At 42.3% G+C, this 23,996-nt stretch overlaps 1 protein-coding gene across 5 annotated transcripts in view; it reads right to left on the bottom strand.

Annotated features, from left to right (window-relative positions):
- The window catches only part of ERAP1 (endoplasmic reticulum aminopeptidase 1), a 105,872-nt gene that overhangs the window by 48,078 nt on the left and 33,798 nt on the right, over nt 1-23,996 (bottom strand). Inside the window, exon 1 of one of the 5 annotated variants that reach the window (XM_025923592.2) lies at nt 5,226-5,517. The exons of 1 other annotated variant lie outside the window; for it this stretch is intronic. The gene's annotated coding sequence lies outside the window, so the exon portion shown is untranslated. Of the gene's footprint in view, nt 1-5,225; nt 5,518-23,996 lie in introns of those variants that run through there. 3 more of the 5 variants (XM_086693468.1, XM_086693419.1, XM_086693303.1) reach the window with 3 other exon arrangements.

Below are 23,996 nucleotides of genomic sequence, written 5' to 3'. Positions count from 1 at the left end.
ATGTTGAATGCCTGCTACATACAAGGCCATGTGCTGAGTACTGTGTGGGATAAAATAATACACAACACAAATCCCACAATCAAGGACTTCAAAATCTGGAAAGGCAGGAAACATTCATACACAATGAAATGCAACAGAGAAAGTGTGGAGCATTTTAGGAATAATAATAAAAGACAGTGCTGGGGGAGAAGGGAGAGAGTGACTTTGGCTGCACAGTGACTCTGGGATTCCTTCCTGCAAGACCAGCATTGGAGCATGGTTTGGAAGGAAGGGTTGGATTTGAAAATGAAGGGAGGGCATTAAAGGCACTGAAGGAAGAGGAAACCAGGGCGGGAGTTAAAGCACAAAGGGAGAAAGTGGAGGGCTGGCTGGGCAATCAATGTGGACAGAAGAAACCCTAGGAGAACTGCATGCATAATGATTACTCACAAGGCAAGGAGGGAAGTGACTCCAAATGACGCTCAAAGCACGCTGGGAGTCATTCTGCAGACTGTATTTTGTACTTTATTTTAAAGGTCATAGGACACAAAAGGAATGTGAATTTTAAGAGAGTAGGCAAGCATGCCTGAAAACTGAGCATATTTCTCTTAGACAGAGACGTCTCTCTAATGGGTGTTTTCCAGGAAAGGATCCCTGCCAGATGAATCCAGGTAAGTGATCCTAATTCCCCCAAACTCCTCTGGCTCCTGAATATACAGATCACATAAGAAAAGTAGTAATGCTACAATGTGGTACATGGGATTCTACTTCTGTATCAGCGGTTCTCAACTCCGGCTGCATATTAACATCACCTAGGAGGCTTTTAAAATGACGGGTGCCTGGATCCCTGTCTAGAATAATTAAACTGAAATCTATGGTGATGAGGTCAGGGCACCAGGATTTTTAAAAACCTTCATCTAGAGATTCTCCTGGAGAGCCAAGTTGAGAACCTCCTAGATAATCCTTGGCAAACCCTGGTCTCACCCCTTGAACCCCACACAGAGGGATATAACTTCAAGGTAATAACTGATGCACTGTCCCCAGGCCCTCATCGTCCATCCTGCTCCCCTCCCAAACACACATTTAAAGGTGCCTAAATCTGCCTTCCCCACAGAAGGGGTACCAACACAGCAGAGACAATCACTCACAGAGGCACAAGAGAAGACAGAATCAAAGGTTCACGCTCATTCTAAGAACAGGTTTTTTTGTTTGTTTGTTCACGTGTTTCTTGTTTTGTGTGTGTGTGTGCATGTAGGAGCCAGCTACAGGATGCTTCCAGCCATTGAGAAGTGAAGCAATTTGAAGGAGAAGAGTAAAGTTTTTTTTTTTTTCAACGTTTATTTATTTTTGGGACAGAGAGAGACAGAGCATGAACGGGGGAGGGGCAGAGAGAGAGGGAGACACAGAATCGGAAACAGGCTCCAGGCTCTGAGCCATCAGCCCAGAGCCTGACGCGGGGCTCGAACTCCCGGACCGCGAGATCGTGACCTGACTGAAGTCGGACGCTTAACCGACTGCGCCACCCAGGCGCCCCGAGAAGAGTAAAGTTTAACACCAAAGCGGTAAAGAGTGCCCACTTCTACTTCCTCAGGCAGAATTCCAGCGCAGGGGCAAAATGATGGATTCCTTTTGAAGTTGGGAGAGCAGAAATAAAGGGAATTTGTGTGATGCTTCCATTTTGAATTTCTGATGGCAGTAGCTTTGTGGATGTTACCTGTACCCCAAGATGGTAGAGAGTGCATTGAAGGTGTCAGGTTTGGGCACGGGAGGACTACAAAAGTCCCCAAGTGGTCTCTAAAAGTCCAGGAGGAAATCTAAAATTTCCAACTGGTTCTGAGCTGACAGCAAGGTCTACAGGCTGCTGAAGGAATTGGCAGGGAGACCTCATATCAAAGGCTTTGCAAGGTTGAGTCGATGAGGGGAGGGGGTCAAAGAGAATATGGCTGTGTCTCAAAGGGGGATGTGATGCCAGGAAACCTAAATGGAACATGTAATGTAGACAGCATAAATGTGAGAATACAGATGGACATATCTCTAACTGTTGCTATATCAATAATATATAATGCTTACTGTCAGATAATATATATTACACTTACAGTAAGATAATGATATATATTACACTTACAGTAAAGAAAAAGAAAACCTGACTTTGAGTTCCTCCTCTGCCACATACTTACTGTATGACCTTGGACAGGTTATTTAATCCCAGTTTTGTTTTGTTTGTGTGTAAATTGAGATAATACCTCGCTCATAGCATTGTTGTAAAGACTGAGTTAAAATATCTTCTTTTTTTTTAATGTTTATTTATTTTTGAGAGAGAGAGAAAGCACAAGTAGGGGAGGGGCAGAGAGAGACAGACAGACAAACAGACTCCAAAACAGGCTCCAGGCTCTGAGCTATCAGCACAGAACCCGATGTGGGGCTTGAACTCACCAACTGTAAGATCATGACCTGAGCTGAAGTCGGACACTTAACCCACTGAACCACCCTGGCTCCCCTAGACTGTGTTAAAATATTTTCAATCGTTCATTTGACAAATATTTATTGAGGGCTTATTATATGCCAAGGATTTTGCTGGACACTGGCAATGTAAGATAGCATGCATCCTCTTCCTCAAAGAGCTTATGGAACTGGGATGGGAGGAATTTTTCCCCATGATTAGGGCTATGTAGGAAAAACCCACACATATGAAAAAGAGAATAACAGGGCAGACCGATTTATATTGGGGCTCTCTGAGGATATTTTAGCTGAGATTTCAAGGACAAATTCAAACTAGCTAAGAAAAGAGGGAGAAGGAGAGTTTTCCAGAGAGGAAACAGCAAGCATATTTGTAGGCTCTCAGACAGTAGAGAGTGCTGGTTATAAAGGCTAGTGAACCTGAAAAGGGCCACATGGGACCAGACCACCATGTGGACTGTAGACATGTTAAAGATTTGGGATCCTATCCTAAGTACGATAAGAAGCCACTGGGTTTTGAGCTAGGTCTTAGGATCCAGTTCACATTTTTAAAAGCTGTGTGGAACAAGAAAGGAGCATGAGTAAAGGCCAAGGAACCAGTTAGTAGTCTCAACAGGGGTGGCTGGGTGGCTCAGTCAGTTAAGGTTCCAGCTCTTGATTTCAGCTCAGGTCATGATCCCAAGGTGTGTGAGTTCAAGTCCCACATGGGGCTCTGCACTGACAGTGCAGAACCTGCGTGGGATTCATTCTCTCTCTCTCTCTCTCTCTCTCTCTCTCTCTTTGTTCCTCCCCTGGCTTGGGCTCCCTCTCTCAAATAGGAAAAAATTCCCACTCACAAAGAAGTCAGGGACAACTGATCCTGGGTGACTACACCCTTCCCTTTATTGAACACCACTCAATGTGAAATCTATCATCAAATCTATCATCAAAATAAATAAACTTTAAAAAAAGAAAAGAAAGTAGTCTCAATAAAATAAGCTAGTGGCTTGTACTCTAGTGGTGTCACCAGAAAAGGGGGAAGGAGTGACAGAAGGGAGGGGAGAGACAGAGAGATGGATGTACTCAACATCTACACTTGGGGTGAACCAGAAGTGGGGGGTGACATAAAGAACACATCAGAATGGTGCCAGGTTTCTATAATGAACATCTGGTTAGTCATATATGCCATTTACTGAGATGGAGAAGACCAGAGGTGCAACAGTTTTCAAAGGAGGAGAGGGAATGAAGGGTTCGCTTTTTAATGTTTAATTTGTGATGTCTCTGAGACATCCAAGAGAAAATATCAAGCAGGTAGATGAACACACAGGTTTAGAGCCCAGAGATAAAAGTTTTCAAGGACTTTCCTGTACTTTACTGCATTTCTTTAAAGTTTTAAAAAGTATCTTCCTTTGGCATCTGATCTTACTAAATAAAGCATGTGTCAACAGCCAATGCTGTAGATGAAAGTGCAACAGTAACAGAGTATCTAACATTACTTCACTGCCAGGAAGTTACTTTAGAAACCTTATTTAGAGGGAAGAAAAGAAAAGAAAGGAAAAGAAAAGAAAAGAAAAGAAAAGAAAAGAAAAGAAAAGAAAAGAAAAGAAAAGAAAAGAAAAAAGAAAAGAAAGAAACCTTATTTAGGTTCCCTTTGCTGATCAGGACTTTTCCCACTCACAAAGAAGTCAGGGACAACTGATCCTGGGTGACTACACCCTTCCCTTTATTGAACACCACTCAATGTGAAATCTATCATCAAGAGGCAATGGGACTTTCTTCCAAAATGTCCTGAACAATTAAATTAACAAGCATTGATAACAGTTGGTCACTGCTGGTAACAATAAAAATGCTGAATTAACTTGAATTTTTTTTTTAACCAATTAAAATTTTTCTGTTTAGGCCCACCTGAAAATGTGCTGTGTATCCGTACAATTCCAAATCTTTGGGAAAAGAAACAACACTGGCCATTTTTTTTTTTTTTTTTAACGTTTTTGTTCTTGTTTTTGATTGTTGACCACATCCTGAGTTGAGAGCAAATTCTCTGGGCATTCACCAGAAAACTGAGCATTTCCTTCTGAACCTGGCCTACACAAAGAACCTTCCAGAAAACGCTAAGGAAGTGTCTTTTCATCTCCTTCCGTGAAATTAACGTGCAGGCCCACCTGGCGAGTGAGGCACCCAGACAGGCAACTTTAATTTGCTCAAACAGGACAGCTTTATCTGAATACAACTCGGCTAGAGCCAGAGTGAAGGGAAGACAGTGGCTGGGAGCCAGTACAAGACAAGCAGGGAAAAAAACTGTTCTTGACATTTATGCACTCTGATCCTTCAACACACCCAACCCAGCAGTTAACCCAAAGCCACGTTCTTTTCTCCGGTAACTACCCCCAGGGGACCCCTCTCGGCCAAACCCGCGTCCACCCCGCCCCTCCCCTCCACTTGGCCCTACTTGGGAGCCGGGTGGACTTGGAGTTTGGCAGGAACCCAGCCGCGAGGCGGAGCACCGACGAGGCTCCCGCCTTCCAGGAAGAGGGGGGCCGAGAGCGCGCGGAGTAGGAGTACCGGCCCTGCGCCCCCTGCCTTCTCCTGGCCCAGAAGGACCCGAGCGGGACCCGCAGGCCGCGGAGCCCGCCGCCCTCCCCGCGGACTCGGGCCCGGGCCCCGCAACAACCCCCGGCCCCGCGTTCCCACGCGCCTCGCTGCCCTCCGCCCCGCGCCCTCGGGCCTCCCCGGCGGGCGCGCGGAGGTTGCTCTTCTGTAGCCCCGCAGCCCGCTCCCCGAGGGGTGTCCTGGGGACGGGCGCGCTGTACCTGGTGGTCCGCAACAGAGCCGACTCACCCTGGCGCCGCTGCCGCCTGCCTCGCCTTCCCCGGAACAGAAAGTGAAAGCGGGGCCGGGGCAGAGGCAGGCGGGCGCGAGGTGCGCAGCTGCCTGCGCTCTCCCGGCAGGCGCGGGAGAGCCCTCGGCTGAGGCGGGAGTTGCGACGAGGGAAACCTGTGCGGAGGGACCGCCGTAACCCTGCCGGGAATTCGCAAGAGTGCTGCACGTAAGGGAAACAGAGGAGGTGCAACGCAGGGCAGATCGGGCGGGAAGGAGCACCCCTTTATGAATGCAGATCATTTTCTCTGAGTGTGTTTTTGAACCTCCCCCCCCCCCCCAACAGTGGTTAGGCTTTGGCGCTCCCAGGGTTGAGCGCATTAAAAAAGGGTTGGTGCGGCCGTAGGTGACCCGGGCAGGCTTCGAGCTTGCTTCTCTACGGAGCCTGGACGGGCTCGACGCCGGTTGGACTCAACTGGTGTCCATCATCTCGTCTCTGCAAATGGACTGCGAGCTCTTGGCCCGCCTCCGAAAGAAAAAACGAACCCAGAATAATTCTTTGTTGTGTGAAATGCTGAAACTTCTGGGCTTTTAATGGACAGGAGTTATGCTAGGAGATGCCTCAGAGGAAGAAGGGGTTAGATACCTCCCTGGAACTTCCCCACCACTATCAAGGGGGCTACTCGGACCCCCCCCCCCCGCCCGTCCATTTGCTGCTCCCCGTATTAAAACCCTTCCTCTGCTTTTTCAAATCAAACGACCATTTTCTTTTTTTTTAATATTTTTCTTTTCCTGAATATTAAGCTTTTTAAATTTTTTTTTCCACGTTTATTTATTTATTTTTGGGACAGAGAGAGACAGAGCATGAACGGGGGAGGGGCAGAGAGAGAGGGAGACACAGAATCGGAAACAGGCTCCAGGCTCCGAGCCATCAGCCCAGAGCCTGACGCGGGGCTCGAACTCACGGACCGCGAGATCGTGACCTGGCTGAAGTCGGACGCTTAACCGACTGCGCCACCCAGGCGCCCCTCAAATGACCATTTTCTACGCTCCCCTTAGAATATTAAGACTGGAAGAAATGTCGAAGGAAAGAAAGAAAGAAAAAGAAAGGAAGGAAGAAAGAAAGAAAGAAAGAGGAAGGCAATCCCTCTGAGACCTTTTTTTTTTTTTTTTTTTTTTTTTTTTTTTTTTTACTAAGGCTTTCTCCTCTCGGTTTAGTCTCTTTCCCTTTGAGAATTTGGGGTACCACACTCAAACAGAATTTCTCAACCTTTGTTTTTCAATTTTTTCTTCCTTTAGAAAAATAACAAAATAGATTTGGTTCTGCATAGTCTCTCCAGTCAAGGGTATTTTGTGATACAAAATTAATATCCTGTCCCAAGCCCCAAACAAGGTGAGATCAAGGGAAGTTTTTTCATTACAATTCAACCAGAAATGGGCTTTGGGATCAGGTGATGTTTTTCATCTGCAGCTGTGGTGGCAATGTGAGCAGATAGCTATAGCCTCCAAGGCCTCCAGGTGTCAGTGAGTGATCCAGTTTGCTCACATGAGAACTTCTGTCCAGTAAACTCATGCATGCTTTGTGGATCAGGAGAGGCAAATGGAAGATCTCCCACCAGGCATTTTGAATAATAGCAGGTGTTCCCTAGGAATCTAGGAAACCTTGTCTCATTAGGGACTGTGATCACTTCCCAATTCACCTGTTCATTGAAAGCAACAAATAATGCCAACCTCATTTTGTGTTTTGTATGCACATAATTAAAAAGGCAGAAAGGAAAAATAACCAAAATGACCAGTGACATTTTAAAGACTAATTTGTATGTTGTATCAGTCAGGGTTCAGTCACAGAGAAGAGAATCCATTCAAGGTATTTAATTTAAAAAGGATTTGTTGCAGGCTTTTACATGAGGCACCTAATCAGTGGGAAGGCTTAAAGAACACACACTAGGAGGAGCTTCCAAGAACAAATTCCAAAACCACAATGTAGAACCTGGCCACCATTGAAACGTTCTCTTGTCACAACTTAGAAGCCATCTGCTAAACTGGGCAGTTGTTAGCCCAGCCGCTGGCTTCAGAATCATGTCATGATGTTACAGTCTGCCCAGCAAAATCAACCTCTCAAGCCTGGCCTCTCTTTCCACTTAAAACTCAGTTTCAAATTCTACTGTCCTGCCAGTGCTTCTGTTTGGCAGAGCCTAATGCACACCCAGAGCTCTGGAGCAAGAAGATCTGGGCAAAGAAGTATTTGCTTTCCAGACTGCAATGGAGTGAGGAATTCTGAAACAAGGTTGGAAGATGTACTGAGTAAGCCAATCACAATATTCACCACAAATATTAAACTGTATTGAAGCTGAGCAAATAAAAAAATAATTATGAGGAAGCCTCAAGTAATTTCGAATATTTTATGGACAAAAAATAATTATTGTAAAATTGATTGTAAATCTAACTTATAAGAGGCATGGAGCACTTGGAAGTGTGATGTATGTTTGCCTCTGTGACAAACACTTTGCCAAGCATCAAGTGTTACACTTTGCTACCTTTGAAATGTCTCTAGGGGCTTTTCTTTCCCACTTTTGTCTGTTCAGCACCCATTCTTTTCCTCCTTCTGGTAAATTCATAGTCACATGACTCAGTCTTAGTCTAGGATGAACATAGCAACCCCATTCTCTGGCCACAGTGACTGGTCCAAGTGACCGAGGCTGGCTGGGTCTGAGAACCCAGAGGGCATCCCACAGGACGGGCCAACAGAGTCCTTGTCTTCACGCAGAATAGAAATCAAATGCAAGCCAGGAGGAAGTGAGAGCAGAGTTTACTGAGGATATGGAGAGGGTATAGATATAGACAGAGCATTTTGAAGATTCAGAAAGGAAAGAAGAGTGAGTCTCGTCTTTGCTTGAGGTCTAGGGTTTTTATTGAGAATTGTGGTCTGGTGTAGGTGTCCTCTCAGGCACCTAGGAACTGGTCAAAACAAGGTTGCAAGTGCTCAAGTGTCCTACATGAATCATTTACCCCCTGGAGCCAAGGGTCTTGGCGTCAAGGTGTCTGGAAAACATAAATGATGACCTCACCTAGTCACTCCTTAGATGCTATCTATTGTGCTGGAAGACTCCAAAAAAAAAAAAAAAAAATCATTAACTCCTTGACCCTTACAAGGAGGAGATACACTGTACTTACTATAAGGCATGTGTAAGGTGGGGGTGCAGGAAGAAAAGCAGGAAAAGGAGCAAAAACAGCAGTTCTTCATGGAGTCCTACAGTTTCCCTGTCTCACAAGGATTGGCACATGACAAAAGCCAGGACATTCAGAGGCTTTGCCCAGCATTATTCTGGCTGATGCTAGCCGAGAAGCCTCTTTTTTTCCCTTTTTCTTTGTGAGCCCAATGCTGTAAGAATATGGCCTTAGAGTTCCTGGCCAAATTCCCACTGTGGGGCATTGCCTATGAATATGAAACCCACACAAAAGAGGGAAAGAAGAAATTAGAGGCAGAGTTTGAGAGATTCCTTTGTTGTGCAGATTTTCTGATTTCACCCTCTCGGCATGAAACTACCTCCTTCCTGAGGCTAGTTCTTCAGTTTTGTGGGCCATCCCACATCTTTCCAATAAAGCAGCCGTTTTGGATTAAGGTTGGTTGAATTGGGTATCAGCTGCATGCAATTTTAAGACAGCAAACAAATCATAGTCTCAATTTTATAACCCACTAACTCCACTACTCACTTGAAGGAAGGTAGCGTAGTGTCTTTTGTGTCCCGTGGGAAACGTGAGATTTTTTTTTTTTTTCTTTGCTTCCCATACATTGTTTGAAGTTGATTAATCCAAATTCCAATGAAGCCTAAACCTGAACTACATTTCTAATCAACCAACTTGATGTAAGTAATTTTGATAATGTCACTCAATTTCAGATAAGCATCGTCTAAGAACAACTCCATTTTTTCAAAGATTCATTGATAAAGCTGGGACAGCACAATCACCCAGTCTTTACAATTGCTTGCTGTGTACTCTGGAGAGCCCCGGAAATTTCCCTGGCAATGGGAAGCAGCCAAAGGAAAAGTACTGTGACCCCAGGAAGGGAGGAGAGCCTATGGCTCCATGGCACAGGCTTTGTAAGTTTTGGAGTGTGTATATGTGACAGAGAGAGGGGGAAAAAAGGGAATCAAAACTTTTCCTACCAATAACACGTATTACTTGCCTTTAAGCTTCCTCAAAGATCGGATATACTGTAAGTTTGAATGACTGAAAACCTGCCCCAGAATCTGTCTTTTCAGATACTACAAGACCAGATCAGATCAGCATTTAGAAATATGGCATATGAGGGGCACCTGGGTGGCTCAATCAATTAAGCATCTGATTTCAGCTCAGGCCATGATCTCACAGTTTGTGAGTTCGAGCCCCATGTCGGGCTCTGCGCTGACAGCATGGAGCCTGCTTCAGATTCTGAGTCTCCCTCTCTCTCTGCCCCTCCCCTGCTCGTCCTCTCTCTCTCTCAAAAATAAATAAATAAACATAAAAAAAGAAATACAGCATATGAAATAATCACTCTCAAAAATGGTTTAAATTAGGGATGGGGGCACCTGGGTGATTCAGTCAGTTAAGAGTCCAACTCTTGGTTTCACCTCAGGTCACTATCTCACTGTCTCATGGAGCATTGGGCTCTGTGCTGACAGTGAGGAGCCTGCTTGGGATTCTCTCTCTCCCTCTCTCTCTGCCCCTCCCCTGCTTGTTCTCTCTGTCTCTGTCTCTTAAGAATAAATAAATAAACTTAAAAAAATTATAAATAAATAAGGGATGAGTTCTGAGTATTGACATCCACCTTTTTATAAACACTGTGTGCATTCAGCACAATATTCTAATATTTTGTGATGATATCGTTGCCTTCCATGACATCACCAAAAAACTGAGCATATAGACTTTCATTAGCTATGGATTTAATATTAAAAGTTTTGACTATTTGGGGGTGACTTGAATGTCTAGAACTTGAATAGTTGGTAATTTCACTGAGGTGTGAATTAGAATTATAATGAACTAATGCCAGAGAAGGAGCCACTTGACCCTTGAGTGGACCTATCCAACCATGCAGAATCCATACCCCAATCCAATCCTGTTGTTCTCCATTCATCATCACGGGTGCAGTCAATTTCTGAAGTGATAAAAATCTCAAAACAACAAACAGGGCACCTGGGTAACTCAGTTAAGTGTCTGACTCTTGATTTCAGCTTAGGTCATGATCTTACAGTTCGTGGGATCGAGCCCCATGTCGGGCTCTGTGCTGGCAGTGCAGCACCTGCTTGCGATTCTCTCACTGTCTCTCTTTCTCTGCCCCTCTCTTACTCTCAAAATAAATAAATAAACATTAAAAAAAAATAAGCTGCATTTCTAAAACTTCATTAAGGATCTTGAAGGGGTCACAAATTTTTAAAATTCATTTTACTCCATTTTCCAGGAGAAAGTATGTACTCAAATGTATTTAAAATTGAGAGTCATGCAAAAGCTTTGCAAGAGTCCTGTACAGACTGTGGGCAGATCGAGAAGAAAAGCAGGCCTGGCCCTTTAGTCCCATGGACCCAGCTGAAACACAAGGTGAAGAAAGGGGCAGAGGGGTTCCTTATCTATTACCAGGTACTGGCAGTCATGTCCTATACCTAGATGACTACCAAAGTCAAAGCAAGAAAAAGTCAAAACTAGGAGCTCTGTGAAAACTAGGAGATGAAACATATAGTTCAGAAAGGAGATCGCAAAGCAGTAGGAAATCTGAACCTGGTAAAAGCATGAGTGTTGAAAAGGAGCACATCTCAGTAATAAAAACTGGCATATTTTGAACATTTCCTGTGTGTTAAGCGCTATGAAGTGTGTTATTTAATTCTAACAACAACACTCTAGGGTATGTTCCATTTTCATTCCCATCAATAAAACTGAGGCTCTGTAAGGTAAGTAACTTGTGGGATATATGGCTAGGAAGTGAGAGGAGCCAGGTTAGTGGTGGGCCCCGGATGAATTCTAGAGATTATGTGCTTCTGCTTTTTACATCTCTCCTAGTGTAGGTTTATTTATGTAACATCTTAGTTTAAAAGGGATCAGTGAGGGGCACCTGGGTGGCTCAGTTGGTTAAGCGTCCGACTTTGGCTCAGGTCATGATCTCACGGTTCACGGGTTCGAGCCCTGCATCAGGTTCTGTGCTGACAGCTCAGAGCCTGGAGCCTATTTCAGATTCTGTGCTTTTCAAATCTCTCCTAGCGTAGGGTTACTTATGTAACATCTTAGTTTAAAAGGGATCAGTGAGGGGTGGATGCTTCCAAGTGTGGTTATGATCTTACCCTCAGTCTAGTCACCCAACCTATGAGCCATTCATACATTATCATCTAGGGCCTTTGTCCATTTACCCCTCAACCTTACCAGGGCCTGTCAATATTACTTCTAAAAGGTGTCTTGAATCTTTCTCTTCCTCTTCATTCCTGTTGCCTCCAGTCCTCCCACCTGTGCTTTTGTAAATATCCTCTTAACTAGTGCTTTAACTTCTAACTTCCTCTTCTTCAATCTGGTTCCTATACTGTCATCTGTATAAACCACTATCCTAGACAAGCATGGGGCCCAGAAATCTAAACCAGGAAGCCAGAGTTGTCAAGAAAGGGATTACGAGAACAACTACTATGATGGGGGAGAGGAGAGGAGGACAGGTACAGGGAGTGGATGAGGAGGGAAGCAGAATCAGAAAGATTGTCCAGTGAAAAGTTGGGGTCAGAAACCTAAATAAAGTGAAGAGAAGGTACCATTTCAACTAGAACCAGCAGAAATCCAAACACTGGCTCTCAAGCAGAGAGGCTATAACTAGATTCAGCCAGAAAAACAAGTTGAGAAAGTGTGCCAATAGACATAATGATTTCTTATATAGGACTTTATTATGCCTGTGAGTGGGAAGAGATGGGTGCCCTTAAGAACATGCTATTATGCTCTACTATGCTATGTAACAACTTTAGCCCCCGGAAACAACACACATTTATTGCCTCACTGTTTCTGTGGGTCTGGAGTACAGGTGCAACCTATCTGAGTCCTTTGCTGGGGGTCTCACAGGCAGCGATTAAGACGACTTCCAAGACTGTGGTCTCATCCAAGGCTTGACTAAGGAAGGATCCCCTTTCAAGCTCACTTCATTGTTGGTAGAATTCAGTTCCATTAGTTTATAGGACTGAGCACATCAGTTTCTTGGAGCTGTTGACTGAAGTCTGCCCTCATCTCCCAGAGTCTACCTGCAGTTCTTTACCGTGTGGGGTCCCCCAGCATGTCTGTCTGCCTTCTCAAAGCCAGCTAAGGAGGGAGCAACTGAGTCAAAGTGAGCTTTACACTCTTAAATAACACAATCACATAACCATTTACATCCCATCAACTTTTAGTTAGAAGCAAGTGGCAGGTCTTGCTCATACTCTCAGGTCAGGGGTCACACAGGGACATGGCTACCAGGAGGCAGGGGTCTGGGGGCCACCTTAGGAGTCTATCCATCACAGGTACCAAAAAAACTTGACACCACTTGTTACCTTTCCACTTTTCCTAACGTCCAATCCCATTACCCTAATCCAGGGCCACACTATTTCTTGCCTAGATACTACAACAGCCTCCAAATTCCCCTCATTTCCATGCTTGCCTCCTTATAAGGCATTCCACAAAGCAGGCGAAATGGACAAAATGGATTAGAATCTTAGCCTCTCACTCAAGTGTGCAAAAAGCAACACATTTTAAAATTTTATTTAAGGTAACAAATTCTATTCTAAGATTCCGTCCCAACAGATTGTTGGGATATCTGATCTCAAGTATTACTGCCTTCATTCCACACTTCCCCAGAGCACAACCATTGTCCCAAGGTCTTAAGCACTGTCAAAATATCCCAGGGTCATAAGCAGCCCAGTCTTAGGTTCCTACTGGTTATCATGGAGATGCTCCCTCACCTTCCAGTCCAGGGGATCTGCTGCCTCCAGGCAGTTCAGAGAGAGCTTCGGCCCTAGGGTCTATCCTTCCTAAAGGATCTGAGATCTTGAGATCTCTGCAGGAACACTGTCAGCTAGTGGTACATGTGTTCCTTCTATCTTTGGAATGTACATACCTTCAGCTTAACCTAGGCTGGGAATTTAAAAATCTCTCTTGCTATTTTCCCTTTCCTCTGCCCCCAGCTGATTCACCAAAATGTTCAGATTTTATCAACTTAGATGTTGCTTTCAAGCAAGTTCTGCCTTAGGGTATACGAATGACCCTGCAACAGGGAAATTAAACTATCTCAGTTATCTACTTGAGATAGAGGACTAAACAATATGGGGAGAAAAACACACAAGTTAATACTTTAATTACTTTTCTTTTACTATCTTCCATCAGTAAATCTGCATATTCAGAGAGAAAAATCCCACCCCTTCTAACTTCCTCCAAGAGGATGGAACTCAAGTTTCTATTCTGAAGCATCTTGCCCTGGACAGGAACTCTTTTAAAAAATTGACACCTGCTTGTGGAGGACAAGAGTCCTGAACTCCCAAGGCAGGCAGGTGAATGTAGGCAAAGGTGAATTTCTCACTCTAGCAGACCCACTTCCTAGAGACAATTCCCTTGGAAATAGTCCTTCTTGGCATTGGCTCCATCTCATGTAGGCCATTAGGCCCAGACCCATTATTTTCTGAGGGTAGTAAGCCTCAGAGGAACTTTACCTGCACCAGGTGAGACTACAAATAGAGGTCTGCCTTCCAATTTGAATCTCCAGTAATGTCACCTATTCTCAGGGCCCTTCTCTCATGAACCACCCCACATTAACTCATCCAGTCAAACTAGGACATAGCCCACATTAAGGAGGAAAGCCAGAGAATGGCTGCTCTGTGTGTGGCTAGGGCCTTTCCCTGTTTCTTTTTAGCCCTTTTAGATGAGACTCCCTAAAGTCTGTTGTCCTTTCCTCCACCCATACCTCAAGAGCCTCATTTCCCACCTTCCCCTCTGCACTTCAGCTACACTAGCCTTCTAGTTTTTCTAGTGCACTGTTCTTCTTCCAGCCTCACGACCTTACTACATGCTATTCTAGCCACCTGAATCTCCCTAGCCCCTACTTCTCCTAACCTACTCTTATTCATCCAATTCTCAGGTGTCTCTGCTTTATCTCTCTGAGAGGGCAAGAGGGCATAGGTGCCAACCATATCTAACCCTTTGAGAAACCAGAGGAGTTCCACTGTCTGGTCTGTCTCTGATTTCCCAAGATCACCCTGTACCCTATCAAGTAATTAATTACTTAGCTCTGTCATTGCTAGGAGTGAGTTCCCACTTTTTAAAGAAAAAAAAATACTATGAAATATTTAAGAGATATATGACACATCTTTGACCCAGCACCCAACTAAAGCAATCAAACACTGTGAATATAGTTCAATCACTGAGGGTTCTTTCTGAGTGTCATCTACAATGAAATTTCCATTTTTCTCACAAGTCTTTGGCACTTCTATTATTGACTGTCTTGGCTTTCCCACAAGTCCCTAGCACTTCTGTTACTGGCTGTCTTGGATTTGTTTTGCTTCTAACTCTGAGCAGTACCATATCTAGTCTTCCTGTGGCTTTGGTATCCTATCCAAGTTAGTTTCTTACCATGTGCTCCTACAGTATATTAATAGACTGATTCGGAGGGTGCTGAGCAACTCTTTACTTCACAGCCAGCTCTTTGGGAATCTATGGAAGGGTTCTCCAATTCTGGAGTCCAAAATCTGGCTCAGAAATAATCAGTGTTCCCCTATTAAGTCTCTTTCTTTCTGAAGAAATAGGACCATGGCTGGAGTTACTAAAATGGACACCTCTGGGCTGGTTTCCCTTGCCTGAACAGTTGAAGTGGAGATTCAGAGGGGTGTTGAGTGCAGTCAAGCTGAGCTTAAAGCAGAATGTGGTACCAAATTTTTCTCCTGCCCAAACCTGTTTTAAGTTCTAAATAGGAAAGATCAATGGGCCAGAATCTTCTGTACTACTGCCCATCATGGCTATGTAATTGCAGATACAATCTTGTCATCCTGCTAGAGTGAATTTAACAATTAATATGCTGTATTCATACCCAAAGCCTGATGTTCAAATATTTAGTCAAACTCACTTGACAACACAAATTACCTCAGAAGTTAGATTCCTCAGACATTCTAATGGCAGGCTGTTTTGGTGCCCAGGTGTCTGCCTCTGCTGTAGTTCTTGGTCAGGCCTGAGCCAGGACCCAAATATCTCTTCTACTCACCTAGAAGTTTTGTCCCCATATGTAAATTGATTCCTAATTTTCCTGCTTAAAACACCTTAATGGCTTCTCTTGACACATCCAAAGGTCTAAGAGTCTCAGTGATCAAATCCCAACTTTCCAAATCATTATACCTCTTCTCTAATATCTTTTATTTTCTTCTATATCTCTTCTCTTTGCTAGGTTTCTACCATGCTAATCTTCTTTCTACAAACATGCTGAGCAGTTTTCTGCTTCACACATGCTATTCTCTTACCCTGGAAAACTTTTCCCTCCTGGCAACCATGAGATTTCAAATTAAACACTACCTTTTCTGACTCCCTTAACAAAAGGTAGTCGCACATCCTTTATTATTTAACACAGCTATAATCACAATTTTTTACTCCTTTTTAATGTTTTTAATGTTTACTTATTTTTGAGAGAGAGACAGAGCATGAGCACGGGAGGGGCAGATGAGAGGGAAACAGAGAATCTGAAGCAGGCTCCAGGCTCCAAGCTGTCCGCACAGAGCCTGACACTGGACCTGAACCCATGAGCCGTGAGATCATGACCTGAGCTGAAGTCGGACACTTAACCAATTGAGCCACCCAGGTGCCTCTACTCCTTTTAAAATTTTTTTTGCTTTCTTGGTCTTTGGTCAGTCTCCTCAGCTAGCTAATAAGTTCCATGAGGCCAGAACCTATGTCTCCTTTTTACCTAAGCATAGCTTTCACTGGATCCCACAAATTTTGATAGGTTATATTTTCATTTTCATTCAGTTCAAAATACCTTTTAATTTCTTTTTTTTATTTTTAAGATTTTTTTTTATAAGTTGACTTATTTATTTTAGAAAAAGAGCAAGAGCAAGCAGGGGAGGGGCAGAGAGAGAAAGAGAGATAGAGAATCCCAAGCAGGCTCCACACTGCCAGCACGGAGCCCAATGTGGGGCTCAAACTTACGAACCGTGAGGTCATGACTTGAGCGGAAATCAAGAGTTGGACACTTACCCAGTTGAGCCCCCCAGGCACCTCCTTAATTTCTTTAAAAAAAATTTTTTTAAACATTTATTCATTTTTAAGAGACCAAGAGGGACAGAGTGTGAATGGGGAAGGGGCAGAGAGTGAGAGAGAGACACGGAATCCAAAGCAGGCTCCAGGCTCTGAGCTGTCAGCACAGAGCCCTACACAGGGCTCAAACTCACAAACCATGAGATGATGACCTGAGCCGAAATCAGATGCTTAACTGACTGAGCCACCCAGGCTCCCCTCCATTTTAATTTCTTTTGAGATATCTTCTTTGACCTATGTGTTATTTAGAAGTGTGTTATGTGGTCTTCAGATACTTTAGGATTTCTGGCTATCTTTCTATTATCAATTTTTAGTTCAATCCCATTGTAGTCTGAAAGCATACTTTATATGATATTTATTCTTTTAAATTTGGTAAACCATGTTTTATGGTCCAGACTGTGGTCTGTCTTGGCAAATGTTCCATGTGAGCTGGAGAATATGTACCCTGCTACCATTAGATGAAGTATTCTATAATTGTCAATTAGACCCAGTTGATTAACGGCTATGTCCCTTTTTCACCATTGAATCCTTGGGATGTAACAGAGAACATGACCCATAGAATGTGCTCCAAAACGTTATTGAATAAGAGGAGAAGGATCAAGCAAGAGGAAGAGTGGATACAGAGATTTCACATGTTACTCCCCTGATCCAAAGCTTTCAGTAGTTCACTATAATCTATACAATACATTTTAACTCTAGTGTTCTTCCCGTTCAATAGTAACATGTCCCAATCTGTTTGCTCTGTTTCTTCTGTTGTAACAAACACAATTATTTTAAGTACCACTGTAGAAGAGGTAAAAAAAAAAAAAAAAAAAAAAAACAAAAAACAAAAAACAAAAACAAAAACAAAAAACAAACTACTGCCAAAAAAATTGTGAGATGCCATTAATTTTGGAAATGTTTAAATATGAAAAAACTTGAGTCATGGAGTTGATAAAAATCTTGCAACTAGCTACATTTCTGTCCTACCTGATGGATGGATTCATAGCTTGTTTCTCTTTGTGTCCCCAGCACCAAACAAAGTAAATGGCATCGAATAGACACTCAATAACATTAGTTCAGATATTTGATGTGTCCCTCATTCCCCACCACCAGGTGCCTGGCTCTCCTTCATTCCCTGGCCTCCTACCTTTTGTGCTCCAAAGCTGTCAGTGTTCCTGGCTGACCAGAGATTTTAATTTCTTTTGAAATGCATTGTCTACATAAAAACCTGACACTTTTTCACTTTTCTCATGACTTTGCTGGAGGCTGTTGGCTACATGACAGCTAAGTATCTATGGAACTCACAGGTGTCTTCTGGAAGCTACTGTGGGAAAGTGACCTCCTCCCCTGCTCTGCCCACTCCCTCCAGGCCATTGCTTCCAGCCTGGTGACAGTTGCCAGTGAGGTTGTAGGCTCTGTGGCAAACCAGTGGGAAAGAAAATTTGGGCGGGAAGAACTTTGGGAAGCTTCAGATAAGTTGTTAATTATTACTGTTTATTCACAGGGATGGCTTTTCTCTAAGCTTTATCTATTTTTTTTAAATTTTTTTTAACGTTTTATTTTTCAGACAGAGAGAGACAGAGCATGAACAGGGGAGGGGCAGAGAGAGAGAGGGAGACACAGAATCTGAAACAGGGTCCAGGCTCTGAGCTGTCAGCACAGAGCCTGACGCGGGGCTCGAACTCACGGACCGTGAGATCATGACCTGAGCCGAAGTCGGATGCTTAACCGACCAAGCCACCCAGGCGCCCCAGCTTTATCTATTTTTAATATCTACTTAGGAAAAACAAAAAGAAATAAGTGAAACTCAGGGATCTTCAACCTAGTCAAATAAACCCTATTTTTTAAATCCCTTTTTTTTTAAGCTTATTTATTTATTTTGAGAGAAAGGGGACAAGACAAGGGGAAACAGAGAGAGAGGGAGAGAGAATCCCAAGCAGGCTTCTGCACTGTCCATGCAGGGCCTGACACAGGGCTTGAACTCACAAACTATGACATCATGACCTGAGCCAAAATCAAGAGTAGGATACTTAATCGACTGAGCCACCCAGGTGCCCCTAAAACTTTTTAAAAAGAATGATCCCCAATGGGTATATTGGTGGCATGAAAGTAGCCTCTTGGTTCAGCCAGACTGGTGTTTTGTTTTGTTTGTTTGTTTGTTTTTAACATGTGTGAATTGGCTATGCATTCTCTAGTTGGCCAGCACATCATTTCCTAACCATATTACTGCGGTACATTCATATACTGTATTCCTATTACCCACTGGACCCTTCAAAGTATCTGAATTTTTGACCCCTGCCTTGAAGGTGTGGTTTTTCTTCTCCAGAAGGACCTCCACCTCACCATGTCCCCTTCATTTTCTTACCCTCATTTTAAGATTAATTGGACATTAGAGATGGGTCAGGTTCTCTAACTGTAAGGAAAACTATTCCCTGAAGATGAAAGAAACTGGTTATAGAAATGTTTATTAGATATATTTATTGGTGCAGAGTGTAGCTATAAAAATAATCCCTGCTTTTTTTTACCACACTCAAATACCCATGGTATTTATGAGGCAGTATTGAGAAGGAAGGGGATGGATGGAATTAACAAATAGTGCTACAACGTTAACATTTAGTATTATATTAACAATTCTGGGATCTGAGACCTGCCTTGTAACCCCAGCTCTAGTTCACATCTTTCCAAACACATATTCCCTGTGTTCTGGTGTGGGTTTACTCCAGCACAGGCAGAGGAGGGTAGAGGCGGATAAAAGTGCAGACACTTGGAGAAGTTCTAGTGAGCCCTTTAATTCATGACCACAAGGGACATATGGTCTTTTATCTCCCTTCTATCTCCCTTTTTAAGTCAGTTGGAGGTGGAAGACACTTGAGTAAGAAGTTAAAAATAACACTGACATATTTCCCTCTGTTTATGAAGTAAAAATACAAAAACGTTTTCTGGAATTGGGTGCTTTTAATCTTAAAGTAGTAATAGTAGTTCCCATTTTACTTTTCCCCTCCGCTTCACCTTTCCCCTGACTTCTACCCATGGCATGCCACTCACCTCCCTGAAAAAAAAAAATTCCCAAATGCTGATTTGAAGAACACAGAGACCCCTGTATGGGCTGAAACCCCATGAGTATAATAGAAGAGTAGTGAGTCCTGAGACAGTGACCATTATTTTTCCTATTGGGCCAATTTAAAGTCAAATTTATTAGGTTTCATAATTATTTTCCAAGTAAGACTTTTTAATTCACAGACTAACCTATTTAAAGCTATTAGGGGCCCCTGAATGACTCACTCAGTTAAGCCTCTTGATTTCAGCTCAGGTCATAACCTCGTGGTTCATGAGTTCTAGCCCTGCAGAGGACTCTGAGCTGACAGCATGGAGTCTGCTTGGGATGCTCTCTCTCCTTTTACTCTGTCCTTCTCCCCACTTGTGATCTCTCTCTCTCTCTCAAAAATAAATAAACATTTTTCAAAAATTAAAAAAAAAAAAGCTAGAGTGATAGGTTAGGCCTATTAGAAATGAACCACACTCATGTTATAAATTATTTAAAATTTTAAACCTGCTATTCTCCTGGCATTTGTACAAAAGTAAACATTTTCAAAAAAAAAGTAAACATTTTCTACTAAGCACAAAAAGAACAGAACCACTGAAAATGTAGACACCATCTCTGCTGTGTTTTGTAGTATCTAACCCCAATTACTTCTTATTTTCTATTACAGAGTCAAGCCTTTAATTGATAGGTCTTCTTCACTGTGGAGATATAATTAACATATAAATTTGTGTAGGTTTAAGATGTACAACATGATGATTTGATACACTTACAGATTGCATATTGCCATGGTACCACTAGCTGACACCTCCATCATGTCATGTAATTATCATTTCTTTTTTTTGTGTGTGGTAAGAACATTTAAGATTAGTAGTCTCTTAGCAACTTTCAAGTATCTAATATGGTAATGCCAACTATAATCATTATGCTGTGTACTAGATCCCCAGAACTTATTCATCTTGGAGCTACAAATTTGTGTATGTTGGCCAGCATGTACCCAGTTTCTACATCCCCAGCCCCTGGTAACCGCCATTCTACCCTCTGTATCTACAGGTTCTTTTTTTTTTTTTTTAGATTCTACATATAAGTGATATCATACAGTATTTGTCTTTCTCTCTGACTTATCTCATTTAACATACTGCCCTTGAAGTCCATCCATATGATCACAAATGGCCTTTCCTTCTTCCTCATGGCTGAATATTCCATTATGTGTATATACCACAACTTTTTTAGCCATTCATCCGTTGACAGATACTTAGATTGTTTCCATATCTTGGCTATTGTTAATAATGCTGAAATACACATAGAGTGCAGATATATTTCCAATATCCTGTTTTCATTTTCTTTGGATATATACCCAGAGGTGGGAATGCTGGATTGTACAGTAGTTCTATATTTAATATTTTAAGGAAATTTTATACTGTTTTCTCTGCTGGCTGTACCAATTTATATCCCCACCAACAGTGCACAAGGGTTCCCTTTTTTTTCATATCCTCATCAACACTTGGCTTTAAGATGTCAGCCATTCTAACAGCTATGAGGTGATATCTCGTGATTTTGATCTGCACTTCCCTGATGATTAGTGATGTGAGCATCTTTTCATGTACCTGTTGGCCATCTGTATGCCTTCTTTCAGTCCCTCTGCTCATTTTTGAATCAAGTTTTGTTGTTGCTGTTTTTGTTGTTGAGTTGAATGAGTTCTTTATATATTTTGGATATTAACCGCTTATCATATACATGTATTGCAAATATTTTCTCCATTCTGTACCTTCCCTTTTCATTTTAGTAATATCTTTTGTTCTGCAGGAGTTTTTTATTTTGATGTAGCCCTGCTTATCGATTTTTGCTTTTGTTGTTGTGCTTTTGGTGTCATATGCAAAAAATCATTGAGAAGACCCAATCAATGAGCTTTTTCCCTATGTTTTCTTCTGGGGGTTTTATGGTTTTCAGTCTTATGCTTATGCTTAAGTCTTTAATCTATTTAATCTATTTCTTTAATTTAATTTCTGTGAGTGGTGTAAGATGGGGGCCCAAATTCATTTTTCTGCATGTGATCATCCAGTTTTCCCAGCATAATTTATTAAAGAGACTATCCTTTCCCCATTGAGCATTCTTGGCTTCCTTGTCAATTATTAGCTGACTGATTATGCAGGGGTTTATTTCTTGGCTCTTGATTCTGTTTCACTGATGTGTCTATTTTTGTGCCAGCACTATACTGTTTGAATTACTATAGCTTTATAATATAGTTTGAAATCAGGAAGCGTAATTCTCCTTTTTTGCTCTCTCTTTGTTCTCCTTTTTTAGGATTGCTTCGGCTACTTGGGATCTTTTGTGGTTCATACAAATTTTAGGAATTTTTTTTCTATTTCTGGGAAAATGCTATCAAAATTTTGATAAGGATTGTGTTGAAACTATAGATGGTTTTGCATGGTATGGACATTCTAATAATATTAAGATAATGGGTATCTTTCCATTTGTTTGTGTCTGCTTCAGTTTGTTTGTACTTTCATCAAAATTTTATAGTTTTCAGGGGCGCCTGGGTGGCGCAGTCGGTTAAGCGTCCGACTTCAGCCAGGTCACGATCTCGCGGTCCAGGAGTTCGAGCCCCGCGTCAGGCTCTGGGCTGATGGCTCAGAGCCTGGAGCCTGTTTCCGATTCTGTGTCTCCCTCTCTCTCTGCCCCTCCCCCGTTCATGCTCTGTCTCTCTCTGTCCCAAAAATAAATTAAAAAAAAGTTAAAAAAAAAATTAAAAAAAAATTTTATAGTTTTCAGTTTACAAATCTTTCACTTTGGTTAAATTTTCTCCTAAGCATTTTATTTCTTTTGATAGTATTACAAATGGAATTTTTTAAAAATTTCTTTTTCAGATATTTAGCTTGCCTGATTGCTTTAGCTAGGACATGCAGTACTGTATTGAATAAGAGTGGTGAGAGAGGACATCTTTGTATTGTTTCTGATCTTAAAGGAAAAGCTTTCAACCTTTCATTGTTGAGTATAATGTGAGTGTGTTATATATGCCCTTTATTATGTTGAAGTATGTCCTTATATATCCAGTTTGTTGAGGGTTTTTCATAATGAAAGGAGATGGGAGGTGGCAGGACCACTCGGAGATGGCGGGACAACCTGACAAGTCCACCAACTTCTCGCTGTTTGCTAACATGATGTGTGTTGATCTGTCCTGAGGTTTGCAACTTGTTGTACAAGCTCAGTCCTGTGACTGAGCCCCTGTGGGCTAGTCCAAGGAACAAATCAAAGCACACCTGGTGGAGGGTACAAAATATTACTACGAGTAGGGTAATAAAATAACCAAAGTCACAACAACAGAGAGCAAGTAACAATCCCCGAAAAAGAGCTCCTGAAGGGCCAGGCCCTGGAAAGTGTATGACCCTCCTTTAATATGGCAGTGTTTGCAGGTGCAGAGCACACAAGCTTTTAAAACACATAAGGGACAGAAAACTAGCCAAAATGATGAAATGGAAGAATTCTCCTCTAAAGAAACTCCAGGAAGTAGCGACAGCTAATGATCAAAAACAATTTAAGCAATATAACTGAACAAGAATTTAGAATAATAGTCATAAAATTAATCTGGGCTTGAAAAAAGCATAGAGGACAGCAGAGAATCTATTGCTACAGAGATCTAGAGACTAAAAATAGTCACGAGGCACTAAAAAATGCTATAAATGAGGTATAAAATAAAATGGAGGCAGCCATAGCACGGATTGAAGAGGCAGAGGAGAGAATAGGTGAATTAGAAGATAAAATTATGGAAAAAGAGGAAGCTGAGGAAAAGATAAAAAAAATACAGGAGTATGAGGGGAGAATTAATAGAACTAAGTGATGCAATCAAATGGAACAATATCCATATCATAGGAATTCCAGAAGAAGAAGAGAGAGAGAAAGCAGCTGAAGGTGTACTTGAACAAATCATAGCTGAGAACTTCCCTGATCTGGGGAAGGAAACAGGCATTGAAATCCAGGAGGCACAGAGAACTTCCTTCAGGTGTAACTTGAATTGATGTTCTGCATGACATATCATAGTGAAACTGGCAAAACACAAGGATAAAGAGAGAATTCAGAAAGCAGCTAGGGATAAACACGCTCTAACATATAAAGGGAGACCAATAAGACTAGTGACAGACCTATCTACTGAAACTTGGCAGGCCAGAAAGGAGTGGCAGGAAATCTTGAATGTGATGAACAGAAAATATGTAGCCAAGAATCCTTTATCCAGCAAGTCTGTCATTCAGAATAGAAGGAGAGATAAAGGTTTTCCCAAACAAACAAAAACTGAAGGAATTCATCACCACTAAACCAGCCTTACAAGAGATCCTAAGGGGAACTCTGTGAGTGAAATGTTGCAAGGACCACAAAGTACCAGAGACATCACTACAAGCACGAAACCTACAGACATCACAATGACTCTAAACCCGTATCTTTCAATAACACTGAATGTAAATGGACCAAATGTTCCAACCAAAAGACA

Source organism: Puma concolor, chromosome A1, assembly GCF_028749965.1.
Source record: "Puma concolor isolate L17-30 chromosome A1, mPumCon1.1.hap2, whole genome shotgun sequence".
Classification (NCBI taxonomy): domain Eukaryota; kingdom Metazoa; phylum Chordata; class Mammalia; order Carnivora; family Felidae; genus Puma; species Puma concolor.
This window is presented reverse-complemented; position numbering and strand designations above follow the sequence as displayed.